This window comes from Camellia sinensis, chromosome 3 (assembly GCF_055761805.1).
Source record: "Camellia sinensis isolate YWXY chromosome 3, ASM5576180v1, whole genome shotgun sequence".
NCBI lineage: Eukaryota > Viridiplantae > Streptophyta > Magnoliopsida > Ericales > Theaceae > Camellia > Camellia sinensis.
This window is the reverse complement of record NC_138963.1, coordinates 206,455,956-206,476,728: the sequence shown is the minus strand read 5'-3', so window position 1 is coordinate 206,476,728 and position 20,773 is coordinate 206,455,956. Positions and strand designations below refer to the sequence as shown.

The 20,773-nt window shown below is 33.8% G+C and overlaps 1 long non-coding RNA gene across 2 annotated transcripts; it reads left to right on the top strand.

Moving 5' to 3' along the window:
* The first annotated feature begins 7,966 nt into the window (after positions 1 to 7,966).
* LOC114289461 (uncharacterized) lies at positions 7,967 to 18,713 on the top strand. 2 transcript variants are annotated; one of them, XR_014365143.1, is made up of 7 exons: positions 7,967 to 8,085; positions 13,600 to 13,790; positions 13,881 to 13,952; positions 14,134 to 14,213; positions 14,301 to 14,359; positions 14,902 to 15,044; positions 18,387 to 18,713. It is a non-coding gene; the product is annotated as an uncharacterized LOC114289461 (long non-coding RNA). The 2 variants fall into 2 exon arrangements; XR_014365144.1 differs by lacking the exon at positions 13,600 to 13,790.
* The last annotated feature ends 2,060 nt before the right edge of the window (positions 18,714 to 20,773 follow it).

Genomic DNA, 20,773 nt, shown 5'->3' with positions numbered 1-20,773 from the left:
CCTTACCACGCTTCTGCTGCGTAATTTTGTTGATTTAACCCCATCTGCATGTCTTACCATGTTCTGCATAACAATCAATCACAATATGCACAAATAATATACAATGGACATGGGCTATAATCGTTAGCGTTAACAGATTGCATTTAACGTTGCCATCACTTTCTTTCATATGCACTAAGGATTTAATGCATGATGCCTAAGTCTTTTCTAGACATCCTAAAGCTCAATGGATTCGTGTGTGAGATAGTAACTCGTGCTCTGATACCACTTGTCACGCCCCAAACTTGCCCCTAAAAGTTTGGGCATGACCTACACAGAAACGGACGCATAACCTGGTATACATATCATATGGGGCCTGAACGGAAGCATTTACTAATATAAATTAACATAAATAAAAGAACTGCATCCATTGAGCGACCACTATCATGCCAGGATCACAGACAGAACATAAGGCAAATAAACATACAGTGACGTGCATCAGAGAATTAGCTATGTACATATATATATATATATATATATACAGACCCAGCCCTTAGAATTGGGCGCAAAACAACATGGACAGGCAAAGGAATTATATATACATCAACCTTAAGCAGACAATCAGGGTGCAAAATTAAAAGCTTAGCAAAATGAGCTGCCTTCACTTAAGTGCCTGGACACTCTGAGGTTGACAAAAAAGGCACGGATGCCATGGGTTAAAACTGACCTCCAGGTGGAATGCCTACAGAAACAGACATAACACAAAGTGAATTAAGCTCAGTGAACAGTAGTACATAAACAATTTAAAGCTTAACTTAACTTACTTACAATGCACATATTCATTTAATTACATAAGTAAATGCAAAAATCCTGTGGTTAGTCTGATTCTATACACATTTCAGAACGGCCTTGTCGGTTCATAACTTCATAGATTGGCCCTTGGCTTGATGGGTTCACACATTCACAAATTAGCCCTTGGCTTAACTTAGATGCACAACTTCACAAATTGGCTCTCGGCCTCATACTTCACAAGTTGGCCCTCGGCCTCATAATTTCATAATTCACAAGTTGGCCCTCGGCCTCATAATTTCATAATTCACAAAGTTATACCTTTCATATCTTCACAAATGATATCTTTCATAATTTCACAAATTGTATCTTTCATAACTTCACAAATTATATCTTTCACAGAACAGCTATAGGCCTCATAACTTTCACATCGGCTTTAAGCCCAGTTCACATATGTATGGACTCAAGAGGTGGCTCGTATGGATTCCAGAGGTGACTCGCATTGCAGCACTTAGTTCCATACAGCACTTTGTTCCATACCAAAAGGTTCATAAAAATACTATCACCCAATAGTGTACACAAATCTCTTCATAGGTTATTCCAAGCTAAAATAATCGTCTTACGTATATCGGAATCGTAGTAATACTTATTGATAGAAGACACATGCATCATTATTCCATTTGTTCATCATGAATCAATAAAGTGAACTTCCAGATAACAAGACGTTAATAACACCTATTAACGGTAAACAAAACGTACCAGTTTAGGACTATCCATAGTCCTATTTGATCATCCAATTTTGATGGTTCATTATGGAATGTCCAAACCGTCATGTTCCCAAAAAGGGAGGTTCACATTTACCATTCCTTCCTGTTAACTAATTCCATAGTATTAACTCCCAATTACGGAAGTACAGTAAAATCATTCCCTTAACACACACAGCTTCTTTTCCATAACATGGGTTGCTTTTTATCCTAATGGACTCGACTTCAATAGTTCCATGAGATAATTTACAGATTCTAGCACATTAATGATAGCCCTTACTCGTAACTGGAATGTAGAGTAGTTTCCAAGTCATACTGACATACACAAAATCTTCCAACCAACATAACATTAGTATAATCACTTGCAAGAAATGGAAAGTTAACAATAAAGATCAGTAACGATGATTAAATGTATGACCACAATACTACTACTCACAGTGCTACAACGGAGTGCTTGTCCCTCATGGAGTGTGCCCTGTACACAAACATAACTTAGTCATTAGGTCTTTTCCTTTCTTAATTCATTTCTTGCTTCATTTTACTTCGAACGAATTGTATGGACATCTTCCACATTATTCCAAAAATCCCTGAATGTCTAGGGTTTTCACCAAAAACCAAACATTACCCATCCCCATAAAGAAACCCCATTAAATCATTCTCTTGATTTTAATAACTAAGCAAGCCCACGAATATTTAGTAAAATGATTTGGGATTAAACCCATTTTTGAAAACTCCACATTTTAGGTCACAAAAATCAATATCAACATAGTCAATACCATCCCACATAATCACCACAATTCAACATAAGCAACATGATTCAACTCAACATCATTAAATATAATTCAACATAATTCAACAGGAATTCTTAAAATCCATTTCAACATTCCATAACCGAGTTTATGCCATCTATATCATTAATAAATCATTTCCCCCAATTTCCTTCTCATTATAACATGATTTGCATTGCTCATAACAAAATTCATTCGCAAATTTTAAACATAATTTTCAAACATAACCAAATTCCAATTAAACTTGTACATATATAATTCAACCTACCCATTTCATGATTCAACTTTCAATTTGGGCCAAATCATTGGTTATCATCAAAAATCAACCTAGGGTTTCAAGAAAAACTTAGAAATTTCAAGCAAAATCCGAATTTCTTAACCCATTATTTTTTTGTTCCAATCTTCCCATTTATTATACACCCTAGGTCCATAATCCATAAACCATAATCTAAACCCCATAATAGAACCCCAACATTGCAAGCCCTAACCCCAAAATTTCAAGATTTACACTATATGCTCACAATGTAGATTTTGCATTTATATACCCCAAAATACCACAAATCTATCTATTAATGTAAGCATTGAAGGAGAACTAGGACCCCTACCTCAAGATTCAAGAAAGAAAAGCAAGCTTTGATGAGGTTCCTCCAAAATTTCAAAATCCCAATCGGTAGAAAATGTTGATCTTCTCTTGTTCTCCATCTTTGATGCAAGAACCATGGTGGATTGTTGATAAAAGTGGAGGAAATCAAGGTTTTGGGAGCTATGGTTTCAGACATGGAGGAGGGAAGAAGAAGAGAGGAAAAGAAAATGTAAAAAATGGTCCAAAAATCACGTTTTTGAGCTGCTGTCTCGCACAACCCGCACGTGCAGCGCTATTCCCCACACGTGCGGCTCTACTTCCAGCACAGATGTAAAAACTTCAAATAGGTATAACTCTCTTATCGGGACACCGTTTTAGGTCGTTCTTGTGTCCAAATTGAAACCCCGGAAATAAGCTTTCCAATGGTTCCAACCTCACATTCAAATTCTAAGTATGGAAGGAGAAAAGGGCAAAAGAGTGACGGCTGGTCAAAAATTCAAACTCAAATTTGGGACTTTTTGTCTAATCTTATCTATATATCTTGTTAAGGCTTCAATCAAGGTTCCAAACATCATCCAATGGTCCTCAATTATAATATTTAAAATTCACTTACCAACCCATCAATATCAATAGTCCAACCACCATACAAGTTTTAAGGTGACAGGCACCAATATGCATCAATCCAATGTGAATTTAAAATCCAAGTCATTATAAAACTAGTCTCAAAGATTGGTGTGGAAGTGCAAACACGTTTACCAGATCCAAGTGTTCGTAGGTGGAAGTATGTTGATGCCTCCATTAAGGAGATGATGTTTCAACGCTTGAATGTAAGTTCGTTGTCTACTCTATTATTGGAGATTTTACTCATTTTTATAATATGTTAGAAATCTTAATTATTTATTGTAATTATTTTATTTTTATAGGAATTATCTATGACTTATCTATTTTTTGCAAGATCAATTTGATTTACAAGGAGACCCTGTTGATATAAAGAAGGCAATGCACACAAAATTTGGTCGGAGATTGAGTAACCATACCTATAGGCTACACAAACAATTCATGGAGCTGAAGGAGGCTAACGGGGCGCCCGGGGGGGGGGGGGAGTATGCAAGAAAGCACCCACCGAAGGATGTTGATCCTACCAAGTGGATAGATCTTATTGATAAAAAGTGGAATACTAAAGAATTTCTGGTAACATTTTTATCTTTTTTATTATATCAGTGTTGATTAGAATAGGGAGAGATTCCAAAAAAAAAAACTAGAAAGAACACAATCAATTTGTTGTGAAATTCCATATGTATACTTTTCCCTTTATCTTCTAGGCATGTAAGTGGAACATAATAAAAACCAAATAAGTGGGAAAATGAGAAAGGGAAACTATTAAATAGGGATTGGAAGGCTCACATAATAGGAGATTAATTTATGGTTCCTTAAAGTGCATCTTTCACATCATAGAATAAAGAACTAAGATTTCAGTTTCTATGATTGTATTTTCTATTTGTTCTTGGGTTTGGTTTGAAGTTTCATGATAATGGTAAGCAACTAGCTGAGTAACTAATATAGGGTATTGAAACAAAACTTTAGATTTGATAGAGTTGTGGAAGAAAGAAATGGTTATGAGTTTGGTATCAATAATTGTTCCATATCTTGTGAAATGTAAATGAATTTTTTCACAATCTATCTTGTCCATGCTTATATGCCCCCCTATTTGTGAACGGTGTAAATTACTCGTTTTTCTTCTTTCACCCAGAAAAACCATCTTATGATGAAATCTCAACAAGTCCTCTAATCTATTTTTCAAAGAATTGAATGAAACTAGTGAATAATTTGAAATATCTTCTAAGTTGAAATGATATATAAGAAAAGGATAGAGGGGAACAATGCAATTTCTTTATTATCAAGCATTACATTTGTTTTACTAGTGATACATTTCATTGTTATATTGGTTCATTCTTCCTTACAGGAGCAATCAAAAGCCAACATATTTGTCTTACTAATGATACATTTCATTGTTATATTGGTCATTCTTCCTTATAGGAACAATCAAAGGCCAACATTGCGAATAGAGAAAAGATGTATACAAAACATAGGTGTGGTTCTAGGTTAATCCCTGTTAGAGTAGAAAAACTGGTACGTATCCTTGCACTTTAAAAATTATATTAGATTCTTAGTTTTATTTGTTGAATATTTGGTCTATCAAATTAGGCACGAGAAAAGAAGATGCTATCTAATCTAGCAGAGTTTTACAAGGAAACTCACTATAATGAGAAAACACATGAGTGGATCTCGTCTAAAGCTCAAAGTAATTATGTGAGTATATATTACAATTTTTATTAACAAAATTTTAGAATATTATTTGTTATAATCTTATTTAATTTTCTAATAATTATTTAATTATTTAATATTTAATAGGAAAATATGATATAGACACGGGCTGATCACCTCTCACAGCCGAGATCAACCCCTTTGACTGCAGAAGAGCTGTCAATCAAAGTCCTAAAGCCAAGGTTTGGCTATGTGAAGAGACTTGGCATGAGACTTTCATCCTCTATTAGGAGGACCACTACCATATATGTTGAAACAAATGATTATGTGAAGCGCCTTGAGATGCAAATAGAGATACAAAAGGAACAAATACAAATGCAGAACAATAAAATATAAGATCTTGAAGAGGGTAGGAATAAGCAAGGGGAGATAATGGCTGATGTTGTTAACTTTTTGAGAACCAAAGGATTCACTGGACATTTTGAAAGTGGAGGGGACTCATCCACAAGTGGACATACTTCTTAGTAAAGTATATTAACTTTAATATGACAAATTTTATAAAAGAATATATATTTGAAGAATTAGGAAGTAATGAAAACATGCATAGGACATCCAATTTGTATAGGTGCACGAGATGTATAAATTGTGAATTAGTCTAAAAAATATATTTTTTTCTCTATACTTAAAGCTTCAAAAAAAGGCCGTCGAAAGGCTAAATTATCACACAACTATAGATTTGTATAGGAACCAACAAAAATACCTTAAGGGGGACCAATATAAGTTGTATGAACTTATGGCACATTAATGGGATGCGCCATTTGTGAATTAACCTTAAAATTAATTTTTTGTTCTCATAGTCTCGAAAAAAAAGTCTGTTAGAGGAATAAATTGTATAATTGATCTAATTGTAAATTGATGAATTACTAATGTTTTTAATTTTTTGTATAATTGATTAATTACTAAAGCTTTTAATTTATTTTTTTGCAGATTGGATTGGGGTGGCATTTTTGACATGCAACAATGATGTAATTTGCTTGAATGTTTATTTTTGTTTGATAAGTATACACATACTTTGTGGAGTTACACTAGTTATTGTTGGATGTTTGGTGGAATTGCACAAGTTAGAACTTTTAGATATTTTGTGGATATTGCACTATTTTATTGTATTAGGATGAAATTATTTGTAATGATGAATGGATATTTTTATTTTGTTAATTCATAAATGTGTTGATAACAGGTTAGGTTAAGTTATGATGGCATTGTTATATTCAACAGATTTCAACATGAACAGGGTTATATTTATTGAACTAAAATTCAGATTTTGATAAAATAGATATATAATGTGGAAAAAAATATTATGGAATTAGTGACAAAATTTTCCATCACTAAAGAAGGTTTTTTTCATCTCTTATTTGGCTTAGATGGATGATTAATTTTGTCATAAATTCTTTATTTTGTCGCTAAATGAATTTATCGTGACGAAAAATATTGTCACATTTTGTCACTATTACCCTTAATGAACTACAACAAAACTGGGTTTTCACGACACCACATCAATGACATACAATAAATGCACGCCGTGGTTTCTCACTTTTACGACTTGCTTTTTTTGCACGTCGTAAATAATTTTCCAATCACAGCATGTCTATTGCGTAGGCCGTGAATGGTAGTAACAATGATTTTTTTACGGCTTGCAATGTTTGTCGTAAATAATAAAACTTTCTATGACATGCATATGGCATGCCGTTAATAGATCAACTATACACGACACACGTACGCCAGCCGTGAAATGTATTGCACTTTTCACAGCGCATATGACGCCTGCCGTTAAAAGTAATGCGCTTTTGACGACGCACACATCACCTGCCATTAAAAATATTACCTTTTTACGACGCACAATGCATGTCGTGAAAGGTACGACCAAAAAAAAATAGCGCCAAAATAAATTTTTCTGGTGCCAATTCTCCAAAAAATAAAAAAGATAATAATTAAAAGCCCCAATTCTCAACCCTAACACACAAAATCAACCTGAGTTGGTCTCAAAACTATTCAATTGCAAGTCAATACCAACCTTGGCTTTAACCTTCAACCCAACCTTCAAAACCCACCACGAAACTCCACTTTCTTCATCATCATCCTCGCCGTCGAGACTGGTCCCCAAGCCCGATCTCTCCCAAATCGGCTTCTTCCTTTGCTCTCGTGATTTCTGGCTTCACGTCCTCGAACAGATCGTCAAGGGCGATCTCAAATTCCCTCTCAAATCTGATTTCATCAAACTCATCGTCACCTTCGACAAATTCCAAACCTCCAATTTTTACTTCTCCAAAATTAGTCTCACCAATCCCAATCTATTAACTCACCTCTTCGGCAATTGTATCCCCGATCTCAAAATCTCCATGAATGTTCGATCTGAAATGCACAACATCGACTCCAGATCCAATCGTCGTGACTACTTGTCCATTGGTAAAAATAAAGAGAGGCTTCGAAGGGGAGGGGTTTCAAGCGGTGCTCTCTCTCTCTCTCTCTCTCTCTCTCTAATCACCTCACTCTCATTCTCTCTTTCATATGTCCCACCACACCACCAATTTCTAGGGTTTATACATCTCGGTGTGGCAAATCGACCCAATTGATAGTTTTGAGAAGCCATGAATGAAAAGACACCACTCGTTGCTCGATTTCTGATGCATCTGAGGTCGAATTCGAAATTTCAGGTTAGTGATGGTGTTTTTGCTTTTAAAACTCTGTTTGGTTGTTAAGAAAATAATGATATGTACAAGTTTAATGCTTCTTATCTCTGGCAGAATTGAAGGATTTGGTGCTTTTGACAGATAAACATGATTCGTAGGAGACAACCCAAGATAGAAATTTGAGAAGGAAACTTTTTTCTTCTGATGAATCGAGTGCTTTGACTAAAAAGGTTCTTATCATAATTTTTCATAACTATTAGATTAATGGGAATTTTCGGTTTAAGTCATTGCTGAGTGAAGGTTGTGTCTTCCATTGTTTGTTTGCAAGAAATTGGTTTTCCTGCTAAACTTACATGTACTTGTGTAATTTTTTTTTCTTTCCTAGCAATTTCTTGTTTGAACTTCTAGATCATGTTTTTGAACTTGGTTCTCTTTGTTCCCATTGTCAATTTTCTTTTTCCTTAAGTATTGTATGGTGTTTGTAAATAGAAATTAGTTAATTAATTTACCCATTTGATGTAACTTTTGAATCATGTACTTAGCTTGTACAAGAAGACATAGGAAATATTGAATGGTAACTGAAACAAAATGCACACTATAGTGGAAGAAAAAAGGATTGGTTTATTGATTGTTTAACAAAATCAATATTCAGTAAGTTGTAGTCACGACCCAAACCTGCCCCTATAGGCTTAGCATCGTAACCGACCAGTAATCCGTGATTACCGAAGGCTTGTTTAACAATAATGACAATAATACAATATATAGGGGCTAGCGGAAGCCAAACAATAATAATTCACATCGTCCAAAGAGCTGTAAAGACCTAAATGGAAATAAACTTTAATGCACATAACCATATCCGTAACAACTTATGCCAAAAATACATATACAAGATAGCATGCAAGTTAGAGGCATAATCCCCTCATCAAAGTGTACAACCAAAAGTCTTGGACATTCATTACACTTAGCAAAAAAAGTGGATAGAGTCACCCAAAAAGCCTTGACTCGTATAGGTTCGGAACCTCGATATGAGGCACAATGGCTGGCTTGACAAAACATGAGCTTGGGTCGGTGCTTCTAGCTTTGGTCCGGTGCTTGGCCACCTACATATATATAATAAATTATGAGCTATAGCCCAGTGAATAACAAATGTGTAAAGAGTTTAAGAATGATGTCCTTCAATTTTTAAAACAATCGATTAGTATTAGAACATTTTAATCAATATCACTTGTCGAGCTATCATCCGATTTTATCAATTCAATCAATCGATAATTATATAAGTCATACGTGGTACATCAGATAGCAACAATACACTTGGTCTTAAAAGACCGAACAATCAATTGATGGCCATCATACGATAACAATAGTTCCCAGATTTGAAACTGACAGAGATCTCTGTAACAATAACGTTATCAATCACAATAACAATCACAATATGCTATGGATGCCACGAATACAATTCAAAATAGGATCATCATTCAATCGATAAAAAGTATTGTTTTAGGAAGCAATATGATTTATCAAACTGTAAATAAATACGATTGAATATATCTTTACAACATTATTACTCACTGGGCTCCTCGATACACAAACGATACGGCCTAAGCTATGGCATCCGACCTAACAAACAAAATTAAGCACGCAGTTCAATTTCACCCATTTCGGATTCAATCACTTATAATTCTATTCGCTTGGTTATTATTCCGTTAACTTCTATTCATTGTTCACTCATTTGATTCTAACTTCATTCATGCATTCAAATGCAGACATGAGATGTAAATGATCATGAAAACTTTTAAAAACTATGCAAACAGAGGCCCAGAAAAGGAAAAAGTGAAGCGAAGAACAAAACTGAAACTACCGTGATGGCCGCACGTGCAGTTGCCTTGGCCGCTCGTGCGGTGGGTTTGGCCACACGAGCGGTAGAAAACAGTGTGCATTCTTGGGTCTTTGAAGGTGGACCGCTTGTGCGAGGGCCCAATCCGCTCGAGCGGTCTGGGCTAAAAAAGAAGTTCGAAATCTGCACTGTTTTGATACATCAAGCCAAGTAATTTCAGCCCTTAATTCAACTGATTCAAGTCCCAAAAACATGCAAGAGCCCAATAAAATGCACATGCTAAACTCCAAGCAAGATTTATGGCTCAACTTGAAGCTCAAATCCAAGAAAATAAAGCCCAAGCTCTTGAAATTTATAACAAAATAAAAAATACATAATCAAGCATTTCAAAGCTTTAAGTTGTATAAATCATGAGAAAGTTCTTTCAAACTTATGGAGATCATGAAAAAACTAAATGAATGAAATCAAATGTTCATGACAATGTCATGCATGATGGAATTAAAAACAAATAATCCATTAACCCTTCTTAAGAAGCCATGCATGTAGTTAACTCTAAACATATGAACTAACTTTCAATTAAACTTGCATTTTTCTTGATTAATCTTGAGGTCCATAAGTTTTGAGAAAGATTCTTCAAATTTATGAAGTTAAAGAGGAGAATTCTTACCTAACATGAGTGAATTGCGAAGAGTAGAGGAAAATTACAATGTCTTCTTTAATTTCTTCTTCTTGGCCCCTTTTTCTTCTCTTTCTTTCTTATTTGTTGAACTCTCTCCCTCAAATTCTTTCCCTCCTCTCTCTACATGTATGCACCAGAGTTACCAAGGCCCACTACACCTCTTCTCTTAATTTATTCCATTTAATCAACTTGGTGAGCATGAAATAAAACCTTGGGCTTAAATTAATCAAATTAGACTACTAAATTAAGTATATCACCTAAGGCTAAGAAATTAATTAAAATCAATTTGACATTACTTGGATTAATCTCACCATCTTATGATCTTTAATTACACTAAATTAAATTATGCCAAGGTGAATTAGGCCCTAATTCCCTATCCAATCTCTTAATTATAATTTATTAAAATTAGCGAATCAGACAGGTTAAATTCGTTCTTCTACGTATCTGTTCACAATAACACTGCAATACCCATCAATGCAAATATACATGGCACATAATTCTCATAACACAATCACAAAATTAATAATAAGCAGATAATTAACTTAATTAATCGCTTAATTAAGGAGGTGGGTGTCACAGTTGTACACACATATGACATAGATGGGTTCACAAAAAGCTTACTGATAGTTCTTTTTCTTGCACTTGAAATATACACCAGTGGTTGCAGCTACCCTTTTTCAAGCAAGCTCTGCAACACTGTAAGAAATAATGTATTCATGGCGCAAAACATATTATTAACAATACAAATATATTTGTTTGTGTGTGTGTGCATGCATGATATATATATATATATATATAGAGAGAGAGAGAGCGAGAGAGAGAGAGAAAGAGAGATCCCTATATTTCATCAATCCATTAAAGTCTATATGCTCCTTTTTCAGGTTTAATATTGATATACTTCAGTTATATTGATAAAGTGAAGCTTAGAACGTGCTTTTGCACTCATTATTTTAAGAAAGACAATGCTCTAAACAAGATCAAACTTTGAAAAACATAGTGAGGTTTTGAAATTAGTTAATCAAATTCATTATTTTAGAGTTAAAATGGTACCTAACTTATAGAAGACATACTTAATATGATTAAAATATAAAACATACCTTTTGATTTCTAATAGATAAATTCTCTAGAGGCTCTAGAGGTGGTGGTGATATTGGATAAGCAAGTGAACTACCTCCTCCAAGGAGATCTTTGAATATCGATTTGAACTGTATTTGGGCAAAAGGATGTCAATGTAACTCATTAATACTTTAGAGACACATAAACAAGAAACTGAGTGAGACCACCAAGTTAAGTGATGATCACAATGTACTACAAAGGTACTTTAAGTTTGCTCACCTCAAGGAACTTGTTTTGGAGTTGTTCCTCCAAACAAGTAAACATGATGTTACCAAATAACTTACCCGGATCCTGTAAAATAACTACTTCAACTCTAGCTATTGTTCAATTTTTTTAATGTGAAATAAAAGGAAAGTTTGTGTATCAATAGGATTGACAATTACCAGATTGCCATTACGAAAGGAAGCAATAAAATTATTATCTTTGTTTTCCTTTTCGTCAATCATACATTCAACAATGGCCTTGGCAATCAAATCTGCAAATCAAATGGATGAAAAAAAGTAAGTCTAATAATAACAATAATAATAATCCAAACCAGAAAGGTATATGTATATCTGCAGGCTGCTACATGTGCAAGTGGCAACTTCAAATATGACTTCATTGAGTAAAATAATAATTTTATATTATTCCTATGATAAAAATTATCCACATAAATTAGTTTATAGACTATAGCAAATAAAAATATTATACCAGTATCAGACTAAGAAAGACTCGACAAATTATGGTTAATTGTTTCAGGCTTTGGAGTTTCAATTGACAAACATAGAATTAATTATAATCCTTGCCGAAATATTTAAATCACTATCTGAGACAAATATTTAACGTACTTAGAATAATATGAATTCAGCTATGTAAGACAATTTTTTACCACCTTTCCTTAATTGATTATGCATAACAAGCTCCATTAAATCTAGTAATCATCATTTGGAGTAATACTTAAATATTTCCTATATATGAGTGACAAATGCCTTATGCTAGTATGCATATGTACCGAAACATAGGAAAGAAAAATCTTTAAAACCTTCAAGTTTCTGAGTTCCACTCTTGGTGAGCGGAATATTGTTACAGGCTTTGGACATGTCTAATTGTCGGCAAGGGTCTAAGGAGATTGCTTCCAAAGCTCATGAGTAAACCCTATTTGCAGAATGCATAACCAGAGGAGATAGATACAAAAAGGCATTTTCTCCAATCGATTCCATTTGAATTCATATCTTTAAATTAAGTAATTGAAATGCTTTTGGATCTACTCTAATAACGCTTTGTGCGACCATGACCTTCTTGTCCAAAGTCATCCTAGGACAGTTCATGCTTCAAATATTTTGATTTATAGGCCGTATTATTTAGTTTGTCAATTATAAATATAAAATTGCAAAAAAGAATGAATAATTTAAATTGTTTAAGATACCTGCATTACATGACTATAATTAGTAAACCTTGTTGCACTAGACATTGTATTTATTGATACATTTACTGCTAGATTTTCGTATTGCACTATTGTTCTATCAGGAACAACAAATTAAACTTTCTTAATTGTTCCTTGTCTGATTTTGTTCTAAAATATTCATTTGGTATTATTTGATATTTCAATGTGACGTAGAGACAAGAGTTAAACATCATTATTTATTCTTTCCTCAGGAGATTTTGCTCCAAACTATTGATTCTACGAATCCACTTGATATTTGAATGCGACATAGAGACACTCCTAGACAAAGTTCTCTTAAGAAACTTATTGTTTCTTTTCTAACTTTTTCTTTTTTGGGGGAGAATGACAATCTAAATTCTCTAGAAAAAGCAATACGTATTTTTGAAATCAACTATTTTATTAGTGAGAGTTGTTGCATAAATATTTTGCACCATGACTGTAATTTGTGGGTAAAAGGTGGTCATGTCTTTCTTGCCCAACTTGCGGAAGAATGGCTTCTAAGCTTTTGTAAGATTCTTCAGATTCCATATTCTAGGAAAGTTTATAGTAAGGCATTAAAGGAAGCCAAGCAATTTCTTTGGGCTGATTCAGAAATGGATCTGGTGGGGTTCAAGTCTTTGATGTAACTCCTGGGCATGTTCTTAGTAGTTATTGTGCCTGAATAATTTATATTCGTCCACTTATTGATGTAGGAGCGAGACGTGACAAAGAACTTGGTTGACGCTCAAAATTAGGCTAAAGGTGTTAGAGATTGTCTTTCTGAATTGGAAAATAGGTCATATCATTGCAGCTGTGATACAGAAAAGTGCAATGAGAGCATGTTGACGATTTACTTGGCTTTAATCTAGTGTCTTGTAATCAGCCTGCACTTCTTAAATTGAAGGTGTGATATGAGATGTGGTTTTTGTTTCTGATGTGCATGTGTTTAGTTTACAAATCTAACTTTTACAGCTGTTTAATTTTTTGTGTATAGGATTACGAAAATGAAGCTAGAGATTTGAGCTAGGAAATTAATTCCACCCTTTCAACGTGCTCAAAAGTTTCTGTAAATAATTTCTCACACTTGATGCTCTTTTTTTGAACTTGTTTTTTCTAATTACGAGGAACTAGTTTTTTTGGCTAATTATAAAAGATTATTTGGTCACCGTTTTATTTATTATTATTATTTTTTCATTTTTGTTCTATTTGGTCAATTTTGTTCTAATCTTTGATTGTATTTTCTACAGGTTGCTGATTGGGAAATGTTATGCACCAGAGTTTGTGACTTGCCAATATATATCAATGAAAGTGGGAAGTTAGGATAGAGGTTAAACCAAACAAAGCCTTAATTTCTCTTATTTTTTGTGGGCATTTTCTAAGCTTCTAATTTTAATAAAATTTGTTTCATTTACAGATCCATTTCTACATCCTGATAAAGTATGTTGTTCAAAGAAGTTGCCTTCATTCCTAGAGGTAATAGTCTTTTATTTCCCCTCGATCAAAATTTGTTATTGTTTTTTTATTTAAATTTTAATTGTTTTTTGGGTGTCATACATGATAGATGGGTTGTTTGTGTGAAGGAACTCATGTTGATTTCTTTACTAGTGACAATAAATTTTTATAGAGTATATTAGTGGCAATAGTTTTTTTAATGTATCATGTTAAGCCTTTTTATTGTTACTGTATTTTCCTTCTAAGTACTATATTTTCTGTTTTGGGTTTTGTTCACCACACCTTCATTTTTCCACAATATTAGTCTTCTTTCTCATAAATCATAAGTATTGAGATACAGTTGGTCCTTTTCAAATTATAACTATAGTTTCAGCTTGTTATTTTTCTCATCTTATTACATAACATCAAAATGGAACCAAATTTGGGAAAGACTCCAACCTTGGATAATTACTCAGTGGTATTTTTCTTGTACATTTTCTAAAGCTCTTGATAAATTCTGTTTGATATTTCATATATTCTTTTTTCTTGCATTTTCTTTAATGTTTTGGCCTTAAAAAGTGCAGCTATTCAAGCGGTTTTGAGCAGTGACAAAAGAGACGATAGCCTCTTCAGCTGGCAGTAGGGGAGTTTTATACAAAAAATTAAATGAAGTGGCTTTAGCCTATAGTGGTGGTTTAGATACCTTAGTCACTGTCCCATGGCTAAGGTAGGCCTAAATTTTTTGTCAAGGCATGTTTACTCTTGTGTTGTGTCAGAAAATATATCTTTATTTGCAAGCACTTACATGTTACAGACATCCTATTTTCCAAAGAACAACTACAATTATAAGTAGTGTGGTATATTCAATCTTAAAATGGTGTTGATTTCTATTTGTTAGATGGGACAAGAAAAGCACATGACATATTCTGGTGTAACATTTCAGTTTAATGTCGAGTTTAGGTTGTAACTTTATGGAGAGACTGTCGGCTGCATATTCTTCAGTTCCATGGTACAAATAGCATTTTTTTTCCAGCTCATGTTCGTGCCTGTTATATGTTCTATAATTTTTCTTTTACTTACTCATAGTGCTTCTAGTATTTTGGAGCATTGACTACATATCCTTTTAAATAATTATATTCTCTGTTTATGTAATGTTGTATCATTTTGTGCACAACATCAAACTAGTTAGATCTTTTCTTTAAGAAATGTGTCTGTTTTTATAGAATGAATGTCTTTGGAGAGATTTGAAAGGGCAGGTACATTCTCAACCAAATTCATAGACACACATATCTCACCTCCTCTGTCTTGCTGTCCTAAAATATTCATAGCAATTAGATCATGTCTCCAAGTTATCAAATGATCAAACGGTTGGGATTGTTTTGAGGCAGAACAACAAAAGGGTTCTTCGTCCATCAAGGAAGAGATATGACATGTGTGAAAAGGACTACAATTCAAGCAATGATGTATTTGTCTATCAATATGTAGGAAACAATAGAAAGAACCACATGAAGGAGATACATCAACTTGTGGTTGTGCACTAGGTCAAACTTGTTGGATCATTCTTCAACAATGGTCTCCAATTTAGGAACATTGGATGAAGGTTTTTGGGGAGAGATGAAAAGAGATGGACAGCCTTCTTGTGTTGAGTTGGGTGAAGTAGTGAAGGTTAGGGTGGCTTTATGGGCTAACTCATTTTTGGGTGAAGTAGTGAAGGTTAGGGTGATTGTGTGATCTCATTCAAGTGAGATTGGCTATTTGGTATCCTTGTGTGATGCAAAGCAGCCATAGCAACCAGTCATAGCCAAGGCCACAACAGTCAAGGCAGTGAAAACTAGCTAGCTACAGCCAAGGCCATGGTGATACGGTAGAGCAGCCACAGCAGCCAGTTGCAGCCAAGGCCACAACAGTCAAGGCCACAGCAGCCAACTGCAGCCAAGGCCATAGTCTAGCAAACAAGGCCACACCTCAGCAGCTAGTAGTTGCAGCCAAGGCTGCAGCTCAGAACAGACAGAGCTGCTAATGCTACAGTAGTTGCAGCCCTCTCTCATCAACTGAAGTCTCTCTCTCATTTCAAGCACGTGTGAATTGCAAAGCAAGTTGCAAATTAGTTGTTAGTTTGTTAAAGTTTAACTATATGGTTTAGTTAGACAGTTATAATCAAGTTAGGTAGTTATGGTTATGGTTCATTGTTTTTCCCCCAACAATTTCAACTTCTTCTTTTTTCTGTTGACAAATTCGCAGCTGGGGTTCTTCTCTTTCTTTGCCCTATAAATTGCAATTTATATATCATGTCATATTATATATATATATATATATATATATTCTGGATATTGAACGGTCACTTTATATCTTTCATGGCAGCAAAAACATATGACAGCAAATTTATCACATTGTGAGAAGTCCATGATTTAGATGGCTGGACTAAGAATGCTTCACAAGTTTAGTAATGGCAATTATGGTGGCATTTTACTTTGGTTCTTTGGGCTTGAGGAAAGGCCTGAGTTTTGCGTGAGATTTAGGTATTCAGGTCTTCATGGTTTAGGTTGGAACAAATGCTCTAGGTGTATCTTAGATCTTGAAAATGGATCCTCAGGAATTTGGTGAAACAAAGCATTGCTCAATATATGTACTTTGCCTAATTATAAGGTTGTTTAATTATTATATAATCTCATATGATTGGATGATTCAGCCAAAGTCAGAGGCTATTTGTAAATGTTTCACAAAATAAAACACAGTGGGTCATTGTTGCCTTGAGGTACATTTAAGAGGCTCTTAATGAGTTCAAGATAATGAACTTTTACTAATTAGAACAAGTCTTTTATTCCTGCATCTCAGATTAGCTGGAGTTATTAATTATGATTGCATATATCTCCATACTCAAATATTTCATGTATTTACATCTTCTCGATTGTTGTTATTATTCCTTTGATAGGTTGAAATTCCCTAATGATGACTGCATGTTCGTGCATTTGTATATACATTTGTCTCCTATATTATTGTCATACCCGTGATAGGTTCATTGATTTTCTGCAGGTGAGGTTAATACATCCCTTTTGGAGTGGTGGAGCCACTAATACTATTACATAATTATGGCGGTCGGTTTTTAGAAACACTAAGAGGATGTGGTTTGTAGATTATAAATGGTATAGATGAAGCAACCATGTTATTTATGAATATTGTTAGTTTTTTCAAGCGGCATACTTTTTAGGGTTGAATTATTAGAGAAAAGGCATATAATATCAGGAAGTAGGCTATAAGGTTCAAGAGTCAATGAAATTAGTAATAGCTTGTGATTAAATTAGATGCTATTGAAAAATTAAAGAAGAAAAAAAAGATTAGCTTAGGGATTATTCATATAGTTCCTTATCTTATGTATTTGCTACTAAGTACTCAGACAGAATGATATCACATTGTCCCAAAAAGCGCCTAAAGCTACTAAAACTTACCTAAATTTCTTCTATAATGGATTGAAAGTTTTTTTTTTTAAACTTGTAAGTAATATAGACTCTAATTTGACTTGGACTCTTTACTTTGAAACTTACAATGGTAAGGGATAAAACCTATACAAACCTAAACCTCATACATAGAGATCTTTTAACATAATTATGCAAGTCCTAAATAGGTGCTGCATTGAAGTAGATTAATTCCACCTCTTCCTCTTTTTAAATTTAATTTTTCTCTTAAGCTTCCTATGGCCTAGATAATAGCAAACTATATTTTCCTGTACAAACTTAATGGTTTGTTTGAAGATTCCTACTCATTTCCCTCTAGAAACATTGCAACAAAAGAGGTAACTTCATTAGAGGTAATTTCATTTCAGGTATGAAAAAAAAAGGTTTTGCTTTATGTGGATTTTGTTTGTATATTCGTTGAGACTGTTGGGATATTGAATTTTTGCTAATTTTTCATTATGACATTGCTTTTATGGGGCCATTGAATTATCTTATTAATTTTGGAAATGTTTTGTTGATATTTTAAAATTTCTTGACATTTCTTAATACCTTAAGAAATATTTTTTTCACTGAGTCTTTGGTTTTTGTACTTATGTGAAGTTTCCTTTGTCATGCAGACAAGAAATACAACAGGGTTAGTTGCTCTAGCTATTGCCGCGGGTTTAGGTGCCTTAACACATACATTGGGCACCCTTGTCCCTGCGATAGGAGCAAGTGGATTTGCTACAGCTGCAGCTGTAACTGCAACTGTTATGGGAACTGTTGTCAGTAGTTTTAGATAATCTCTTAATAGTTGTCGATATGTTTAGAAAGTTAGATTTGCATAGTTTTGGATGGTTTAAACTTTTTATATAGTTTAGAACTTAAGGATATAGTTTTCGAATGTATAAACAATTGTTGAATGTTTATAATTTATGGATATAGTTTCTTTTTGATGTTTCAAATAATATTTTGGTGGTTGATTGATGTTTTGTGATGCTTGTTTGTAATATTTGTTAGATTGTACAAAATTAGCCAAATAGAACCTGCTGAATTTAAAAATAAAATATAATAAAAAAAACTGCATATTGTACGATAGGCATAATAAGTCGTCGTATTACATATTTTACGGCGTGCAATCAGCGTTGTTATTTGTCTCACCAATTAACGGCGTGCAATAGTAGTCATAGAAAAAATAACGACACACAAAATCTGCCGTTGAATAGTTTTTAACTGCATACTATAGCATGTCGTAAAAAAAGTAACGACGGCGCGCAAAATTTGCTGTTAAATAGTTTTTAACGGCGTACAAAGCATGTCGTTGAAAGTGAATGACTTTTCATGACTGGTCATAATATGATGCGCGCTTGCACGTCGTAGAAGGGTTTTCACGGCGTGCATTGCGCGTTGTAAAAACCCTTTTTTGTTGTAGTGATGTGTGACGGATTTTTTTTGACATTATTTCATCATTTTTATTGATGAATTTGTTTTTGTCTCTGTTGGTAGCTTCTTTGACAAAAATTTTTTGTCTTCGTTTATATTAAACGTGGCAAAATTATTTCGTCTCTATTTCTTATATTTATGGCAAAATACTTTTGTCTTTAATTTCTTCCTTTAATGACAAAATATTTTGTCGCTAATTACTTGCAAGTATGTTCACAACTGAGTATATTAGAGACAAAAAAATTCGTCACAAATTTATCATTTTCAATGACGAATTTGTTTTTTCGTCTCTAAGAACCTTTAGCGACGACGCTTTGGCGACAAATCGGGTGACGAAAACTTTTTGTCATAATTAGTTTGGATGACGAAATGTATACATTTTGGGACAAATTTATTTCGTCTTTAAATCCCAAATTTCTTGTAGTGACTTCTCCAAAATAAAGAAATCTTGTAAGGACAAAAATTTTCAGATTTATATTTTGTGTGATAAATTTATCCCTTCACACACACACACACACACACACACACACACACACACTCTATTTTTCTTCTCTTTCTCTCTATCAATTTGGCATCTCTCTTAGCTTTTTCTTTCTCTATCTCTTTTTAAGAGATCTTTCCACCACTACCACCACCACTACCATCACCATCACCATCTCCATCTCCACTACCACGGCTACAATCGTTTCCACCATTTTCACCATCTCCACCAACACCATCTCAACCACCGGCACTGTTTGTTATCGCCACCGCTACTATAGTTTCACCACTACCATCTCAACCACCAGTGTCATTCGATGCCACTGTACCACGGGCAATCACCATCGTCATCCTTAGCTTTCAAGACCTCAGATCTGAGATTGACGACCTCAAATTTGAGATCTATCATCTCAGATTTATATTTTATCCCTCTCTTTCTCTTTGTCTCCTTATTATGCTCTGTGTTTTAGACAATAAAATTTTACTCTGGTTTGAACCAGATCTAAGGCAATATATGTGCTCTCTTTATCTCTCTATTTCTCTATTTTTCTCTATTTCTCTTTCTATATGTATATATTTTTATATTAGTGCATTTTTTTTTGTCAATATCAGTTTGAATATTGATTTTGAGATATCAAACAAAAATGTTATTTTAATAAGTTCAATAGTGAAAAAGTAAAATTTTACTCTAATATAGAGTAAAATTTTACTCTTTGTAAGAGTAAAATTTGACTGTTAACTTTATTAATTCAAGGTTCTCACTGATTTCTCATTTAATAGCTATATGAATAATGGTAATTATTATAGTAAATGTGGTGGTTAGTGATAACAATGGAAAAAATTCACTTTTTATATGTTTAAAGTAAATAGTAAAATTTTACTGTCACTGGAGAATCTCACCGAAAAATTTTCGCCAACCAACAATGATCACTGAAAAATTGTCGCCGGCAGGAGTGATCAACAGTGGCCGATGGTGGTCGGTAATGGCAAACAATGGTTGGTGGTGGTTGTGCTAATTTAAGAAAATGATAGAAGTTGAAGGTATTATTGTCATATTTTTTAAAATATTTTAAACTTTGTCCTTAATGAATTAAATGTTTTT